The sequence below is a fragment of the Phaenicophaeus curvirostris genome, chromosome W, assembly GCF_032191515.1.
Source record: "Phaenicophaeus curvirostris isolate KB17595 chromosome W, BPBGC_Pcur_1.0, whole genome shotgun sequence".
NCBI classification, from domain to species: Eukaryota; Metazoa; Chordata; class Aves; order Cuculiformes; family Cuculidae; genus Phaenicophaeus; species Phaenicophaeus curvirostris.
The window spans coordinates 3,148,936-3,168,385 of record NC_091430.1 but is presented as its reverse complement, the minus strand read 5'-3'; the positions used below and the strand labels follow the sequence as shown (position 1 = coordinate 3,168,385).

At 44.1% G+C, this 19,450-nt stretch overlaps 1 protein-coding gene across 5 annotated transcripts in view; it reads left to right on the top strand.

Moving 5' to 3' along the window:
• The window catches only part of LOC138732947 (spindlin-Z-like), a 143,992-nt gene that overhangs the window by 22,175 nt on the left and 102,367 nt on the right, over positions 1–19,450 (top strand). Inside the window, exon 1 of one of the 5 annotated variants that reach the window (XM_069879755.1) lies at positions 18,616–18,647. The exons of the other annotated variants lie outside the window; for them this stretch is intronic. The gene's annotated coding sequence lies outside the window, so the exon portion shown is untranslated. Of the gene's footprint in view, positions 1–18,615; positions 18,648–19,450 lie in introns of those variants that run through there. 5 annotated transcript variants of the gene reach the window in all.

The window sequence follows — 19,450 nt, the reverse complement described above, 5'->3', positions numbered from 1 at the left end:
AAATCCCTTTATTAAGCACAAGCAATCCCTTTTATACCCCTGCCTCACTGAGGCAGTGCTTTTGCACTTGCCCTAACCCTAACCTTGGAAGATCTGTTCCATGCTCTTCCCAGGTACAGAGGTGAGGCTGTCAACTACATCTGTATGATTCTGGATGGTTGTTTACCCATCCTGTTCCTTAATATCATGTATTTTGGGCAATTGGAAGATCTGTGTCTCAATGTTGAAAGAAGACACCCCCGAGTCCTTCTCCACAGGGCTGTTCTCAATCACATCGCCCCCCATCCTATATTGAAATGATGTTGAGGGCTTTAATCTTTTGTAGTGATGATGTTGTGAAAAGCCAGACTCAAGAATCGATGCCAGTTTGATTAAGTAAGGTATTCTTTAATGCGACACCAGGCATGCAGGGGATAGCTCCACCTAATGTGCATGCAACTTCCAGTACAATTCACAAAGGCGATATACAGTCAATGCACACATATTCATCACTTTTCCTGGAACAGGTGTGTCTATTATAACCTGTTCCTGAAATTTATTTACATAAGTTTCCTCCCCTTGGCGCAGGTGCTCTGCCCTCTGGGGTCTTCTTCAGGGGTCTCTGGATGAAGGCCGTAGATCTTCCTCACAGTTGAACTTTTCAACTCTCCTTCTTGCACATGCTCTTAGACTCCTTGGGCACCTCTTTAAGGTTGCATCTGGTCCTAACTGGTTCTTCTTTCTCTTATCATTGTGCTAGTCCTTCTTATCTGGCTTAATTAGATACAGTCACATTCTTTCTCATTCTTTCTAACTGTAGCCTTGTTAAAAGTCCTTAGTTAAGCATAAGTATCCAGGCACATTATTCAAGCTAATCCTACATTTTAGCATAATATTCAAATATATAATAGGTTAGCAACTTGTAACAAATCATTTCTTCCTTCAGTAGAAAAAAAAACAACCCCCACAACACAACAGTATAGTGAGCTATTTAAGTTCTTCTCATTTGCCCTTGCTAATAATTTCAATGTTGTCTACAATATTTAAATTATCAATATTACAGGGCTCTGATTTTTTTCTCTACGGCTCTACTACTCTTCTACAAGCAACACTTCGCTATAATGAACTATTTTTCACTGACCTTTCCAATTTATAAATATAGAGTAGCTTGCTGTAGTTAGAGCTACTAATATAATTTTCTCAGTATTTTGCTGTTGCACTTTATAACTTATGCAGCTGTTCACTATTTAAAGTTGATAATCTCTTTAGCCTGAGATTTGTATTAACATCATAGTCAGTGAGTTAATATTCTGCTACTGGTCTGAAAATTAAGAGAAATCGTGTTATTGGGTAGTACCCATGGCAAGACTTGGATTTAACGAGAAATACTTTCACTTAAGTGATTTCCTTTTCCATTGTACACAGTTACTTGAATGCATTTACGTGAGAACTGCTTTAATCTAAGCTAAAATGACCAATTTCTTAATTGTGAAAAGACAGTGAAATTTGCCACTGATTTTAATTCCCTAATCTCCCAGGGAAAACTGATAACTTCTCTGTGCTTTGGGTAGGGGCTTATGATCTTTGTATTGGTGGTGTTGTGCATCACTATGCACAATGCTAATGTTTACTCTTTCACTGCTAGTAATTTCTAGTGAAATTGTCTATCCATTTTCTTGTTACTAGAGGAGGTTGCAGTCAGCATTTGGGTAGAAGAGACCCAAAGTAATGTCTGTAATAAGCTCAATATGGTCTGCCATGATTGTAGTTACTGTGGTGTTGATTATGGGAGACGTTTAGGCCTGTGTCTCAAATCTGTGATTTATAGAACAGCTTGTCATCTTTTTGATTGGATACAGAGCTACTGTTGTGTAATTCCTTTTTATAAACTGGTCCCTCCATTAAACATTTTGTGGCTTTTTACTTTTTTAAGTGTCAAATAGCTTCTTATTTTTTCATTATCCTTATTGGATATTTAGATTCACTTTTCAGACCGATCAAATAATAGCTTGTCATTATAAGAATTTTGAATGCTTATGGATTTTATCTGCTTTCAAAATTGGCTGCTGTAGTAATGTTATACATTTATTATTATTAATATTATACATTAATAATTATATAATTAATTATTAATGTATAACACACCATTTTTTGTGTCTTCTAAGAAATTTCTGGCACTCTCCTCCAACTTGGTGGCCTACCACTGCTTACATTTAAAGACAAATAGTGATTATGTTGCAATATGTTGCAAGTAAGTTATAAAACAGCTATAGTAATTGGGTATAGACCCTAAGAATCAAGGGTTCCTAAAGTGTGAACTGTACCATCTCTGAATGCAGGAAACAGAAAATGTTCTTTATTGGGGCCCTTCATTAATAAAGATGTAGAAGTCTGCTGCATTAGAAGAAATTTTCTTTCAAGTATGTCAGCAAGACATTTGCTCTTGCAAAAATAAATGACCTCACAGTTTTTTAAGTGTAATACAAATATTTTACTAAGTTAAAGTTATTTTCAATTTGGTGTTGCAGTGACATCTTCTCAGTGTATTGGATTCTTAAGGTTTGAAAATGCATGTTCTAGAATAACTTGTTACTTATGGTCCAAAGGCCACTGGTGAGTTAAAAAACTTGAAAATAACCTGCCAAATGGCAGATCTTTTTTTTCCCCTTCTATTTAAAATAAAATATCAAACTTAACATTGCCTCAGAGTTGGCAGGTATGTGTTTATAGGTATCTGCTAACCTGGAGAACCAAATGCAGTTTGGCACTCAAAGCCTCGAGTTTTATGTATAATGATCAATTAAAATAAGACTTCTAGCTAAGTGGTGGTAGTAATTTACTGTTCCACTATGTTCTTTAGCAGCACGGACACGTATGTTTGCACTGGACATTTTCTTTCAGAACAATTGGATGAGTCTTTTGATTTTGGAATGATGTTTCTCAGGCTTGGATAACAACAATTAACTTCAGTCTTTCCACAAAGGCTAGTGACCTTAATAGCATGTATGAGATAACACTTAGATAGAGAACAGAAAACATTAAAATTGATGTTTTCCCCCTCTGTTTTTCCAGAGCTCTGTCTTCATCACTGCAATAAATTATTTGGATCAACTTCATATTTGCATTTGCTCTCAAACTTCTTCAGTCATTAAGACATAGTAATACTTATAACATCATACATTTAAAACTAAACATATTTGTAAAGAAACTGTACAAGCTGTTTGGAATTCTAAATTGAGAAAGGAAAGTCTTCTGTGCAGCTGATTTGTTGCCCTAGTAACATAAGGTTTATGTTTATCTTATGTTGAAAGAGTTTATTTTTTTCCTTTAATCTTGGGGAGGGGGATTAAATACACAGGATTAAAGATATCCTAAAGCATCATATCTTCAGTATTCCATTTCATCTTTGAAATCCTCATAAGAGGCGATTATCTCCCTGTATTTGGCATTGGTGCGGCCTCACCTTGAGTGTTGTGTGCACTTCTAGGCCCCACAAATTTAGAAGGATATTAAGGTCCTAGAATGAGGCCAGAGGAGGGAAGCAAAGCTGGTGAAAGGGCTGGAAGGCATGTCCTATGAGGAGCAGCCAAGGACTCTGCATTTGTCTGGTTTGGAGAGAAGGAGGCTGAGGGACGGATCTCATTGCTCTCTACAGCTTCCTGAGGAGGGGAAGTGGAGAGAGGGAGGTGCTGACACTTTCTCCCTGGTGTCCACTGACAGGATACACAGGAATGATGACGTGATTGAGAAAAGCCCTGCAGAGAAGGACTTGGGGGTGCTGGTCGATGAGAAGCTCGACATGAGCCGGCAATGTGCACTTGCAGCCCAGAAGGCCAACCGTATCCTGGGCTGCATCAAAAGAAGCGTAGCCAGCAGGTGGAGGGAAGTGATTCTGCCCCTCTATTCCTCTCTTGTGAGACCTCATCTGGAGTATTGTGTCCATTTCTGGAATCCTCAGTATAAGAAGGATATGGAACTGTTGCAACAGGTCCAGAGGAGGGCTACAAAGATGATTCGAGGGCTGGAGCACCTTTCCTATGAGGACAGGCTGAGAGAGTTGGGCTTGTTCAGCCTGTAGAAGAGAAGGCTCCGAGGAGATCTTATAGCACCCTTCCAGTACCTGAAAGGAGCCTACAGGAAAGCTGGAGAGGGACTATTCATTAAATCTTGTGGTGATAAGGTGAGGGGGAACGGGCATAAACTAGAGAATGGCAGATTTAGACTAGACATTAGGAAGAATTTCTTCACCACGAGAGTGGTGAGACACTGGAACAGGTTGCCAGGGGAAGTTGTGGCTGCCCCATCCCTGGAGGTGTTCAAGGCCAGGTTGGATGGGGCCTTGGGTAACCTGATCTAGTGGGATGTCCCTGCCCATGGCAGGGGGGTTGGAACTAGATGATCTCTTCCAACCCAAACTATTTGATGATTCTATGAATGGTTCAAAGATGCATCAGGGAGTGTTCAGACAGGACATCAGGGAAACATTTCTTTACCGAGAGTGTGGGCAAACCATGAAAGAGGCTTCCTAGAGAGGTGCCCCGTGCCTGTCAGTGTTTAAGAGGCATTTGGACAATGAGTCTTTTGATTTTGGAATGATGTTTCTCAGGCTCGGATAACAACAATTAACTTCAGTCTTTCCACAAAGGCTAGTGACCTTAATAGCATGTATGAGATAACACTTAGAGAACAGAAAACATTAAAATTGATGTTTTCCCCCTCTGTTTTTCCAGAGCTCTGTCTTCATCACTGCAATAAATTATTTGGATCAACTTCATTTGTACAAGAATGAGTAAGGACTAAATATTTGCATTCTACTACTTGAAGTTCTCTTGTGTCTGCCTATGGTGGGTTGACCTTGACTGACCACCAGGTACCCACCAAGCTGTTCTGTCACTCCCCCTTGTCAACAAGATGGGAAGAAAATAAGATGAAAAACTCATGGGGTGAGATAAAGGCAATTCAATGAAGAAAAGTAGATGCTGTGAGCAGAAGCAGAAAAGCAAAAGGATTTATTCTCTACTTCCCAACAGCCGGCAATGTCCAGCAACTTCCTGGGAAGTCCTGTCTAACTAACCCGATCTCCTTCTACGATAAGGTCACCCACTTAGTGGATGAAGGGAAGGTAGTGGATGCAGTTTGGCTGGATTTCAGTAAGGCTTTTGATGCTGTCCCTCACAGCATCCTTCTGGACAAGTTGCCCAACTGTGGGATGAGCAGGTACACGGTGCGCTGGGAGAAGAACTGGCTGAAGGGCAGGGCTCAAGGGGTTGTAGTGAATGGGGCTGCATCTGGCTGGCAACCGGACACCAACGGTGGTGTTCCTGAGGGCTCAGTTCTAGGGCCAGTCCTGTTCAACGTATTTATCAGTGATCTGGATGCAGGAGTTGAAAGCACCCTTAGCAAGTTTGCTGATGATACCAAACTGGGAGGTGCTGTTGACTTTCTCAAGGGACAAGAGGCCTTGCAGAGGGATCTGGATAGATTGGAGCAATGGGCAGTCATCAGTGACGTGGAATTTAACAAGACCAAATGCTGGATTTGGCACCCGGGATGGAGTAACACAGGACACAAGTATAGACTGGAGAGGAGTGGCTGGAGAGCAGCCCTGCAGAAAGGGATCTGGGGGTGCCGGTCAACAGCAGGCTCAATGGGAGTCAGCAGTGCCATGGCAGCCCAGAGGGCAAACCGCATCCTGGGGTGCATCAGACAGCACAAGCAGCCGGTCAAAAGAGGTGATTACCCTGCTGTATTCAGCGTTGGTGCGGCCTCACAGTTCTGGGCCCCACAATTTTAGAAGGATGTTAATGTCCTTTAATGTGTCCAGAGGAGGGCAGCAAAGCTGGTGAAAGGTGGTGAAAGGGCTGGAAAGCACGTCCTATGAGGAGCGGCTGAGGACTCTGTGTTTGCCTGGTTTGGAGAGAAGGAGGCTGAGGGGAGACCTCATTGCTCTCTACAGCTTCCTGAGGAGGGGAAGCGGAGAGGGAGATGCTGACCCCTTCTCCCTGGTGCCCAGTGACAGGATACTCGGGAATGGTTCAAAGTTGCGTCAGGGAATGTTCAGACTTGGACATCAGGGAAACATTTCTTTACCGAGGGTGTGGGCAAATGCTGGAAGAGGCTTCCTAGAGAGGTGGTCGATGCCTGTGCCTGTCAGTGTTTAAGAGGCATTTGGACAATGTCCTTAAGAAGATGCTTTAACTTTTGATCAGCCCTGAATTGCTCAGGCACTTGGACTAGATGACTGTAGTTTACTTCTTGTTGATATCCAAAGTAGGGCCACAGTATTTCTAGTGGTTGCTTTTGAGACAAATGTTACTTTGGTCAGCTTGGGTTGGCTGTCCTGACCTTATGGGTGGGTGAGGGGGATTGGAGAGACAGCCTTGATGCTGTGGGAGCACTGCTCAGCAGTAGCCAAAACACTGGTGTTATCAACACCTTTCTGGCTACAAATGCAAAGCACAACACTAGGAGGCCTGCTATGGGGGAAGTTAACTCCATCCTGGCCAGACCCAACATAATCTCCACCCCTTATTCCCTACTGTTAGTCATGCTTAGGTCCTACATAATTGGATGTGTTTGCATATCTTCTGACCATCCCCTTTTATCTATTTCTCATTTCGGAAATCCCCTCTCAACAATGCTTCCAGCTTATAAAGACGGCCTAAATATATCTGTATGTTGGGTATACTATATATATGTTCTCATTAACTACTATCCCTTGTTTCTTAACAGGCAGATATTATTTTCCCATTCCATGGGCTTCTGCCATTCCCCAAAATTTTCATGAGAACAGCCTATGACTCGGGCCCCATCTGTTAAGGTGGTCTCTCAGGGCAGAAGAATCATAGAATCCCTAGGTTGGAAAAGACCTTTGAGATCGCCAAGTCTGACTGTACCTGTCCACTACTAAATCATATCTCTAAGCACTTAATCTACCCGTCTTTTAAATACCCCCAGGGATGGGGACTCAACGAACTCCCTGGGCACCCTCTGCCAGTGCTTGATAACTCTTTCAGTGAAGAGGCTTTTCCTAATGTCCAATCTGAACCTCCCCTGGCGCAACTTGAGGCCATTTCCCTCTCATCCTATCACTTGGGCACAGAGACCAACACCCACCTCTCTACAACCTCCTTTCAGGTAGCTGTAGAGAGTGATAAGGTCTCCCCTCAGCCAGAGGCAGCCAGGTTCTCAAGCAGAACCCTGTGGGAAACTGTGTCAAAGGCTTTACTGCAGTCCAGGTCCACTACATGCAAAGCTTGTCCCTCATCCACTAAGCAGGTCAACTTGTCCTAGAAGGAGATGAGGTTGGTCAGGCAGGACCCGCCTTTCATAAACCCATGTTCACTGGGCCTGATCACCTGGTTGTCTTGCGTGTGCTGGGAGATGGCACTCAAGACGACCTGCTCCATGACCTTCCCTGGCACCGAGGTCAGACTGACAGGCCTGGAGTTTCCCAGATCCTCCCTCTGTTCCTTCTTGTAAACGGGCATAACATCAGCCAGCCTCCAGTCAAGTGGAGCCTCCCCAGTGAGCCAGGACTGCTGGTAGATGAGGGAAAGGGGTTTGGGGAGCACCTCCGCCAGCTCCCTCAATGCCCTCAGGTGGATCCCATCCGGCCCCATAGACTTGTGAAAGTCTAATTGGCCGAGCAGGTCTCTAACCAGTTCCTCTTGGATCATGGGAGCTTTGTTCTGCTCTCCCTTCCTGTCTTCTGGCTCAGGGGGGCTGGGTACCTGGCGGTCATTGGACCTTACTATTAGAGACTGAGGCAAAGAAGGCATGAAGTACCTCAGCCTTATCCTCATCCTTTGTCACTGTTGTCCCACCTGCATCCAGTAAAGGATGGAGATTCTCCTTGGCCCTCCTTTGGCTGTTGATATATTTATCGAAACAGGTTTTATTATCTTTCACAGAATTGGCCAATTTCGGTTCTAGTTGGGCTTTAGCCCTTCTGATTTTCCCTCTGCATGACCTCGCTTCATCCCTGTAGTCCTCCCGAGATGCCTGCCCCTTCTTCCAAAGCTCATAGACTTTCCTCTTTTTCCTGATTTCCACCCAGATCTCCCTCTGCTCAGCCAGGCCGGTTTTCTCCCCGACCTGCTCATTTTCCGGCATCTTGCGCCACCAGGAATTCCTTCTTGAAGAGCATCCCGCCCTCTTGGGCTCCTTTGCCCTCAGGACTGCCTCCCAAGGGACTCTGTCAGCCAAGCCCCTAAACAGTCCAAAGTCTGCCCTCTGGCAGTCCAAGGTGGCCGTTCTGCTGACTCCCCTCCTTCCTTCTCCTAGAAGCGAGAATTCGATCATCTCGTGATCGCTGTGCCCCAGGCGTCCTCCAACTATCACATCTCCCGCAAGGCCTTCTCTGTTCGCAAACAGGAGGTCCAGCGAGGCGCTTCCCCTAGTCAGCTCACTCACCAGTTGCGTCAGGAAGTTGTCTTCCACGCACTCCAGGAACCTCCTAGACTCTTTCCTCTTTGCTGTATTATACTCCCAGCAGACATCTGGTAAGTTGAAGTCCCCCACAAGGGCAAGGGCTAGCGACCCTTAGACTTCTCCCGGTTGCTTGTAGAATATCTCATCAGCCTCTTCTTCCTGGCTGGGCACCACCATCACCATCACTGAGCTCAAGGCTATCAAACCACTCTCTCACATAGAGGGCCACCCCACCGCCCCTCCTTCCTCGCCTGTCCCGCCTGAAGAGTTCATAGCCACCCATGGCAGCACTCCAGTTATGCGAGTCGTCCCACCACATTTCCGTGATGGCAATTATACCATCGTTTTCTTGTAGTACAACAGCTTCCAACTCCTCCTGTTTGTTGCCCGTGCTGCGTGCACTGGTGTAGATGCACTTCAGTTAGGCTGTCGATCCCGCTACACTCCTGAGGGGAATAGTCTCAGCTCCTACGTGACTCCTCGCTGAATTTTCTAACCTATCAGTAATCTTTACATCTGTGGTGCCGCTTGGAGTGCTCTCACCCACTTCCTGTGAAGTGGCAGACCAAAGGGCCTTGCCAGCACACCATCACTGGAGTGCCATTCCCAGGTGTTTTTCTATCAAGCCTGGGTTTGTCCCCCTTCCCCTTCTCCTTTAGTTTAAAGCTCTATGGATGAGCCCTGCTAGCTTCTTGGTAAGCATCCTTTTGGCCCTTGGAGACAGGCACGCCCCATCCTTGGACAGCAAGCCTGGTGTTGTGCAGGCCAACCCATGGTCAAAACCCCAAAGTTTTGCTCCTCTCACCTGGCTTGGAGCCAGGTATTTATTTCTTGGCTCTTCCTACTCCTTCCCTCATCATTCCCTGACAGGGGAGAACACTACCTGCACATCCGATCCCTTCACCATTCATCCCAAGGCTCTGAAGTCCCTCTTAATTGCCCTCATGTTTCTTGTTGGGGTTTCAGTACTGCTTACTTGGAAAACCAATAGTGGATAATAATCCGTGGGCCTGACCAGGGTCCATCAGTAATTAGAGTTTGGAGCAGCCTTAATTTTCTGCCAACTGGCCAGCATGGTTCCCTGATACTTCTGGCCGAGCTCCAGTGCCCTCCCTGCTCGCCCTGCCTGCACAAACTGCCATGCCCCACGCAATGCCATGCCATGCCGCTGCTTGCCCGCTCCTGTTTTCTGGGCTCCACATGTTGGCGCTCCCTGGTGTCCGCTTATATCTCCCACGGCTGCTTCTGGGAATGCCCCCCTGTGTCAGCTGCCACATGATGTCGCTTCTGGAAGTCAGGAGCCACCCGCCCCTTGCTCCCTCTTGGCTTTCCTGGGCTTTGCTCGCTCAGGCAACCGCCTTTTAGCCTTGATCTAGCACCCTACTGCAGAACTTACCATCCCTGCTGCCGATTCTCGACAGTTTGCAGCATGTTCAATTGTTTGTTGCCAGCACCAGCTTTGTTAGGGTCATTGAGGCAATCACTTGGTTCCTTGTGAAGCTCACTCTTAGTCAGTTTGGGTAGTCCCCTCTGTGCTACTTCCTACAACATACAATTCACATCACAGATTGTTTCCTCCCAAAGTTAAATCTCCTTGAGGTACACACTTGATCTTCCCATCCTTCTGCATTACCCACCAAGTACACTGACATCCTTGAGCAAAGACAATCCTGTGAATAGGCTTGCCTTCTACCAAGGGACTAACAATCCCCACCGCCTTCCCCAGCAACTTCCCTTCTTCCTTGGCTTCTGCTAAATTTATATCTGTCATGATCCCTGGACTGCCCAGGCTGGGTCATTGGGGTAAGACCCTGAGTTTCCCTTTAAAATTTATAGATTCATAATTGATGGTATTGCTCTCAGAAATATACCCTTGTTGTTCTTTCGGGCCTATACCCTATGGTCTAAGAGATAGAATATAGCTCTTGTGATTCAGGCCTAATGCAATGATTGGATACATGATGTATACTGAAGCATTATGTATTGTTAAAACAAGCTGTAGTCTTGCGATTGATGGGATTATAGGTAAAATTGATTAAATACCACTAGGATTGGAACATCCTTTCAGATTCAGTTACATCATCCTGAATTTCAGTGGGTAAAATGCCCCCTTTGCCTTCTCTTATAATTGCTGCTACTGTAGATTGTACCCATAATTGAGCTTGGATGCAGCTGAGAGCTAGAAAAACATTATTTTGGGCTCTACCAAGTGCTTTCACAGTCAATTGATGGTCTCTTTCATTAATTCTTTCCCACTGGGGCAATATATCAGATACAAGCCATTGGTTAGTCCCTAGTGCTAATAGAGAGGATAGTAATGGGTATCTCAATTTGTTTAAATCACTTGTTGTTGTACTCAATTTGTTGGCCAGCACTATACCATTTAGAACTCCCAATCCTGTCCCTACAATGCCAGTCGCATCTCTCTCAGTTTGTTGTGGAAGAGAGTGAGTTTGTCCTTGCAGCCATGCCAACCATCCTGCGTAAGGTGTATTTAAGAATGGTGAGCAGGTTGGTTTGATTGCAGAGACATTAATTTGCATCAATAGTTCTACTTGTTCGAGAGACCATTATGGGTTAAACAGCATCTGTTGTTGACCCACATTTCTCACTACATATGGTCCAATTTAAAAAATTTGTAGATTGCTTGGGATATCCATTTCGCATTCTCCCCAGAAATTTTCACTTGGTACTTTAAACAGCCCGTTTAGATTGAAGTTGCAGCATTCATTTTAAAATTAAACGGTAGTCCTAGGATTTGACAGTGCCAAAGGCATACCACATAAACTGGTTTAATAAAAATGAAATTATGCCAACAATCCCATTGTTTGGTCATACAGTGTCTGGTACCCTTTTCTTTTGGGTTGACTATACTATCAGATACTGTAATTGTAGAGATGTTGTCATATGTTGTCACAATTTAAGTTAGAATAGGAGAGACTTCAGAGGGAGAGTTTACCAGTCTGCTTAACCCTTTCTCTGACAATCTCACAAGAACGGAAATAAACAGCTCAGCTTGTTGGGTGACAGTAAACACTGAGCAATCACGCAAGGACAATTAATATTGTCCAGCTGGCTCAACACCGCTGCACTTGGGGTCTTCTCAGCAATCTTGCAAAGACAATCAGTCTTGTCTAGCTTGCTGAGTTTAAATCAGAAACTCCCTTTAAATCTCCTTTAGCAGTTAGTAGGATTCCTGAGACTTGTATATGTGTGAACAGGTCAATTTTGTTATAACAGTTCTATTATAACAGTTCATGACTAAATAAGGGTTTGGTTGTGGCTGGGGACAAGACACTGTGAAAATGCATCAGAAGTCAAGCACCCAAGCACAGATAGGAATGATGTGCAGGTAAGAAATATGTAGTTAAGGTCAAAGTATAGAGAGATGCTAATAATTAACTTGATGTTAAGATATATATTTAGCACACATAACACAAAGGTCTTGCCCCAAATGGCATCCCAATTAGGGGTGGGAAATGGGGTCCAACCCGTCGGCTGATCCCAAAAATTTCGATGACATTTCCCCCCAAAAAAACTTTCCTGTTTGTTTTCATTTTTATAATAACTCACACATTTGGGGCAGAGTTTTAGGTGGAGCTTGAGTGACTGAAGCCATTACATGAAACCCTGCTGACTGGTGGAGAAAAAAGTTCTTCACCAAACTTTTGGCTTCGCTTGCCAAAACTTGACAGTGCAAGCCTGGTAGGTGTGGCTATGGGAGTGGTCTGCCTCAGAGGCGGGGAGGAGGTGGGAGCCTTAGGTGTGGAGGTGTGTTTTACTATTATGATGATTTTATAATGAGTACAGGTCAGCTGGAGGGCAGGATTGCCAGAGCAGCAGCTGCAATTCCTCTTCTTGAAAAGTAATTGGACAGTTGTCCTTGAGTACCATGGTCCTTGCTGATAGCGGGGGCTGGCTACATCTGTCTCCAAACCTCCCATCCCCCACTTCAGAGGGCAAGATGTCCTTGCTGCATTCCTTTCTGATGAGCAGTGTGCTGCCCCTGTGCAGTGCTGCATCTCCACTGACTTTGCTTTTAAAGAAAAACTGCCTTCTACTCAGCCTATGGGGGGAGTATTCAGAATACTTTAGGTGACCCATTTCTCCCCACATTTAGCTTTATTCCCACATAATCCATCCCCTGACTATAGTCACTCATGCTTCACAATGCTTAAATAGGTTTGGGGATGACTGGGTTCTGTGGGACATCGAGGGGATATTCAGAAAACTTTCTCCCCACATTTAGCTTTATTTCCACATATGTGGGCTCATTAATTACTCTACATCCTACTTGGATTGCTTCTCCAATTTTTCCTGTTGAAAGGGGAATTTGTTCTTCTTTTTTGCCCCCAGTCATGGTCTGCATATATGTCAGGTCCACGTAAAACCACAGTAGCCAAATTCAGGGTTACATTGCTGGAATGTATTCCCATACTTACTGTATATTCAATATGGGCTTGAGACCATGGCCATTTAATGTCAGAATTTTGTACAGAGCTGACTAAGATTATGCACAAGAACACACACTTTGTCCACACCATTCTGTTTTGAATACCATGAGGTAAACAGGAAAACTAGCAAAATTAAAACAATAATGAATAACACCAATCTACTTTTAGATTATTAACATAATTTTGATAATAAATCTCTAATAAACCTTTAAAAGACAAGGAAAAGTAAAAAGAAAACAAATTTTATAATGGAAAGGAAAAAAAGGGGGGGGAATCTTATCAGTTATAAGTTCTGTTACAAAACCTAATATTGTTATCGATGCATGTAGTCTTTTCATCAGTAAGGACCACTCCTCTTGGAATTTCTGAAAAACAAGCAAAATGGCAAATACTCGGTTCAGTTAGAACTGGCAATTGATGAGTTAAAAGGAAGGTACAATCCACCAGGTATTAATTTTGTGATCCTTTCTATGGGCATCAGCAGCTATCCAGGTATATGTATTCAATGGGGTTTTTAAAAATAGGAGAATCTCCCCCACTGTTGGCAATTCCATCAGTATCAGTTGTCCTGGCTGATCTGATGCTTTTACATTTTTCCCCATCTCTTCCTTCTCAGGGAGTAGAGAGGGAGGCTGTGGGCAGAAAGCATTAAGCCAAGGGCATCCAATTATTCCCCAATGATTGTTTACCTAGGTTACTGCATCAGGCAGTTTTAAAATTCGCTTTAACAGTCCATTGATTCTCTCTACTATTCCATTTGCCTGAGGATAATATGGGATGTGGAATACCCATGTTATCTCTTCTCCCTTAGCCCATTCCTGCACCACTCCGGCAGCAGCAAAGTGGCTGCCATTATCTGATTGTATTGGGGTTTTGGTAAGTAACTAAACCAAAATTTCAGTGCCTTTACAGTGTTGTCTCCAGTTGCTCTGGTAACTGCTTTGACCTGGGTTAGGCCAGATACAATTTCTACTTTAATTAAAACATAGTGTTTCCCTTCTGATTCTTGAAAAGGTCTGGTGTAAACAACCTGCCCTTTCCCAATTGCAGGTGTAAAGGGGGGTCCTGCAAAGGATATTTTCCTAATTGAGTACAACATGGACCGCATGCAGAAATGATGGTATTACACAGCTCCCTGGTTACTGGCCAGCCTCTGCTTCCAGCTTTTGGGAAAAGGTTTTTAACCCCAAAATGTCCATGCTTAACATGTGGCCATTCTAATAGGTGTTCTCATTTTTCCTCTTCAGTTTCTGTTTGGGTGGAAAACTGGTTGGATGGTCAGGCCCAGAGAGTGGTGGTAAATGGTGTTAAATCCAGCTGGAGGCCAGTTACAAGCAGTGTCCCCCAGGGCTCAGCGCTGGGTCCAGCCCTGTTCAATGTCTTTATCAATGACCTGTGTTATAATTGAGTTAACAACGCAAAGTCCAAACGTGGATCAATTTACTATTTATTTAGATAGGAAAGCAAAAGCAGCGCTGGGCGGCCAGGGAGTCGCAGCTCCACCATGGCTCGCAAAGTTAGGTAAGCGGAGCAACCCCTTTTATCCCCCCTCCAAGTTCGTTTGGCATCTTTGGAGATGCCCCCCCCCCTTCTTCTAGGGTACATGCAATCTCCATACGGCCAGATAATAAATCTGCTAAGTTTACAAAGTTGTCAAGGTTGTAGTCCTGTTTCTCATCAAACAGTTTCTAACTCCTCTTTTCTCCTTATCTCTGGGCCATTTGTTCCTTGCACAAGGCCGCATTCTTTGAGCTGGCTAATCAACTGTCTGCTGAGGTGATCTGTGGCTCTTAATTCTTGCTTCAGGGGGTTTCAGAAGGCTTGGTTGTAAATTCAGTAGATACTTAACTTTTAGCATTTAGTTAAGATAGCACTGTGGCTTTGTCTTTCAAACAAGATGTTCCTGTGCGTTGAAACAGAAAGATCGCTGCTCCTTTAGTTGGCTTGATCAGCAAATTACTTTCTGTTACTCATTACACCTGGATGAAGGCATTGAGTGCATCCTTAGCAAGTTTGTGGATGACACTAAGCTGGGTGGAAGTGTTGATCTGCTGGAGGGTAGGGAGGCTCTGCAAAGGGATCTGAACAGGCTGGACCACTGGGCTGAGTCCAATGGCATGAGGTTTAACAAGGCCAAATGCCGGGTCCTGCACTTGGGGCACAACAACCCTATGCAGTGCTACAGACTAGGAGAAGTCTTTCTACAAATATATAAATTTCTACAAAGTCTGGCTAGAAAGCTGCCCAGAGGAGAAAGACATGGGGGTGCTGTTTGACAGCCAACTGAACATGAGCCAGCAGTGTGCCCAGGTGGCCAAGAAGGCCAATGGCATCTTGGCTTGTATCTGAAACAGTGTGACCCGCAGGTCCAGGGAGGTTATTCTCCCTCTGTGCTCGGCACTGGTGAGACCGCTCCTTGAATCCTGTGTTCACTTCTGGGCCCCTCACCACAAGAAGGATGTTGAGGCTCTGGAGCGTGTCCAGAGAAGAGCAACAAAGCCTGTGAAGGGGCTGGAGAACAGGCCTTATGAGGAGCGGCTGAGAGAGCTGGGGGTGTTTAGCCTGGAGAAGAGGAGGCTGGGGGGAGACCTCATTGCTCTCTACAACTACCTGAAAGGAGGTTGTGGAGAGGAGGGTGCTGGCCTCTTCTCCCAAGTGACAGGGGACAGGACGAGAGGGAATGGCCTCAAGCTCCGCCAGGGGAGGTTTAGGCTGAACATTAGGAAAAAATTTTTCACGGAAAATTGGGCACTGGAACAGGCTGCCCAGGGAGGTGGTTGAGTCACCTTCCCTGGAGGTGTTTAAGGGATGGGTGGATGAGGCGCTGAGGGGCATGGTTTAGTATTTGATAGGAATGGTTGGGCTCGATGATCCGATGGGTCTTTTCCAACCTAGTGATTCTATGATTCTATGACAGCAATTCTGGTCAGAGAATCTACCTCATTGTTCCAAACATGAGCAGGATTCTCTCTGATGTGCAGCTGCCCATCCAACTGACACAGACTTCTGCTTAGCTATACTTAAAATCTCCACCCATTTCTCCTTTTGCCATAGGGGTATGATACCAAAAATGTCAGCAAATAAAACTCTCCAAGACTCATTTTGGAGTGTTAGAAAGCAAGCAGCCTTTATCAGGCCTGGTCAACATGTGGGAATGATCTCTGTGAGGAACACTCATTCACTGGTAAAATATTAAAAAGGACAAAGTCTTCGAAGCAAAGGCAATAATATTTTTACTTTACAATTTAGCACTGAATTGGATGCCCTTCTAAAAATGGCATGCCATCTTACAAAAGTAGTGGATATATATACTAGTTTTAAAAAAAGAACCATATAAATCTCTCCAAGATTGCTCATTATTTTTTTGGAGTATTCAACCATGTCTGGAGACTCCCTTCAGGTTATCATTTGACCTAAGACAACTACATCTTGCTAGACAACTAAGCATATCAATAAATTCTTGCAACTCTAAGAGAGTGTTTATTATTTCAGGTTATTTATCCATGTCTGGAGATTGTCTGCGTATTATCTCTTGATACAAGACAGATTTATATGACGAGATAATTAAACATACAAACCAGCTTAAGCAAAAATTATCAATTAATTCTCACATTATGAAACTTTGCAACAGTCAAAACTTTGGCTGATTTGGAGCTGGCTTCAGCTTGTGAGAAAAACTCTTTCACTGGTAAAATATTTAAAAGAAAAAGGACAAAGTCTTCGAAGCAAAGGCAATAATTTCATGTTACAATTCAGCGCTGAATTGGATGCCCTTCTAAAAATGCATAATGCAAAGGCTGGTTACAGGAGTTTTATACTGGTTAAACATGTATATTCATACAGATTTTGAGAAATGCTGGTTACATATTCAAGGAATATTGGTTAACCATACACGGAACTCATATCACCCACTCTCAAATGTACATCACAGTTCCTTTGTGTCTTCAGAATCCTCTGATGCTCTTTATCTTATCTCCTTCCTCATTGTCTCCTCTTGGTGAGCTCAGGTCTGCTCTTTGTTCCTGCTGGGGAACTGTCCTTGTTTTGACTAGTAAACAAGCTAAACTCCTGTTACAATCACATCTTTCCTTACTGCAAGCTGGACAGGATTTGCCTTCAGTATACATACTAGTTTTAGACAAAGAACGGTGTAAGTCCTCAAAGAATATTTATTTAGGTTATCCAGTTATGTCTGGAGATTGTCCGCACACCATCTCCCGACACGAGACAGATGCGCATCACAAAAGCATACAAACCAGCTTCAGCAAGTCTTATCAATTAATTCTCACAAGCTCTCTGCATGACCTTGCCTTTCAGATTAGTAAGAATTCCAAACAGAAGTGATTACAGAAGAAGAGACATCTGTTTAGCATGAATCGTTCCTCACACGAGACGTTATCATTTTCAAAGAAAGGGCAGTGTCTGAAAAACACCATTTTAAGGAAAACATGCTGTCAGAGAAAGAAAACATGCTCTCAGAGGGACATTCTGTCTAACTTTCAAAACCCGCAACTGTTTCGACAAAACTGTACTTTAGCTTAAATCAAAATATTCCGCTTTGAAATATTCCACATATTGTATCAGGTACACAATTTACTTCCCACTGATTTTGTTCCCAGAAGGGGAGCCACTCTGTTCGGCCTTTGAATACAGCTAATGAATCTGCATAAATAAGCACTGGTTCTTTGTTTTCTTCTTTTCTTTATCACATTCCAAGCTGCTATTAATTCCCGTACTTGAGCACTTCCCTCTCCTTCAATAACAATTTGTTCTCCCAAGTCAACATGCAGTGCTGCTGCCCTATATTTCCACATCTTGCCTTCCCTCTTTGAAGAGCCATCTGTAAACCATACATTCCGTAGCTCGGGCTCAAACAGAGTGGCTGACTTTATAGGGGAAGAAAAGCTTTCTTCTCTAGATTGTTCCTCAAAGGATTCTTGAATTTTGAGTTGCTTGGGTGCTCCCTCTTCTACTTTAAATACATGGCAATAGTGATCTTTCTGAGCATACCGCTTCCTTACTGTTTCCCATTGTGCAACTCCTACTGCCGGAGGTCTCCCTGCCAAAATGGCTTTAAAGACCTTAAAGGGCCCTCTCAGCACAATAGAGTGTTGTGGAATGATTTTTCCTGCTTCCTGCAAGGCAAGATTTAACACAAATAGACCCTTTTCCCAGCTGGAGTACCTCTTTTCACCATCCTTAGCTTCGGAATGGTAAACAATGGGCTGTGTTGTTGCCACATATGAATGGAGAGTCTGTGAATTGCAAATCCCCATTTGATTTGCCAGAGGATCAGTCGGGTGTATAGGCCCTAAGGCTTGATGCACCCGGACTTCAAAATTTAACAACTTCAGAGCTTCCTCATGGACATCTGTCCAGTTCCAAGAGACCCCTTTTCTTGTCAAATTATATAATGGGCAGGCTATTATGGAGAAACCAGGGATGTGCTTTCTCCAAAATGCCAACAACCCTAAAGTATGTTGGCGTTCCTTTTTATTTTCTGGGATACCAATCTACTCTAGAGATGTAAGAGTTTCAGGGGGAATACACGCTGTCCTTCCTTTCCACCAGATACCCAGAAATTTAACCTTATGGGAGGGGGGACTGTACTTTTTCTGGTGGGATCTGAAGTTCCAAGCCCTCTAAATGAGTAATTATTTCTGACTGTGTTTCTCCTACAACAGAGGTGTCTGGGCCACCAATTAAAACATCATTAATATATTGGTACAGTCTGACTCCTACTGGGATGGGAACCTTTTCCAGTTCCTGTGCCAACACATGGTGAGCTATGGTTGGGGAATGACAATATCCCTGGGGGAGGCGGGTAAAGGTCCGCTGTACTCCCTCCCATATGAAAGCAAACCGATCTCTATCTGCCTCTTTCAGGGGAACCATAAAACCCATATCTTTTACATCACTGGTAGCTAAAACTGGATGAGCCTGCTCCTGAATGGTTGTACTTAGCTCGGCTATGTTTGGCACAGCAGCAGTTAAAGGACCGGTGTTAGCATTTAATTGTCGATAATTTACAGTTAATCTCCACTTCCCGTTCGGTTTTGGAACTGGCCATACTGGAAAGTTGTAGGGAGAATGAGTCGGAGTAATTATTCCCTCTTCTTTCAATTCCCTCTTCTTTCAATTCGGCTATCGCTGGAGTAATCCCTTCTTTAGCTCCTAGCGGAGGAGGGGGGAGAGCTGGAGCGGTTTCCTGTCCCTTTGAATCCACACACGCTCTCCCCTTCAGTAAATCAAGTCCTAAGATATTTGAAGGTAAGGGGCCCAGTATCATGGTCGTTATGATGGGGGACTCTTTCCCAGGTAGCCAGCATTTAACACGGACAGTTGGTTGCGGCTGGGTGTATCCGAAAGTGCTCGTAGCCAATATACATTTCGTATATTGTCTGTAATAGTAATTGTAATAGTCTGCCGCTATTCCGTGGCGCTCAGCAGCATCTGTCTGTAAGGCTGACGTTTGGGCTCCTGTATCCACCAGGAATGTAATTGGGGTCTTTAAAGGTCCTGCGGGAAAAGCGACTAGTATATCGCCATTGTGATTCTCTGTGAGCCTCCTTAAATGGATCCAC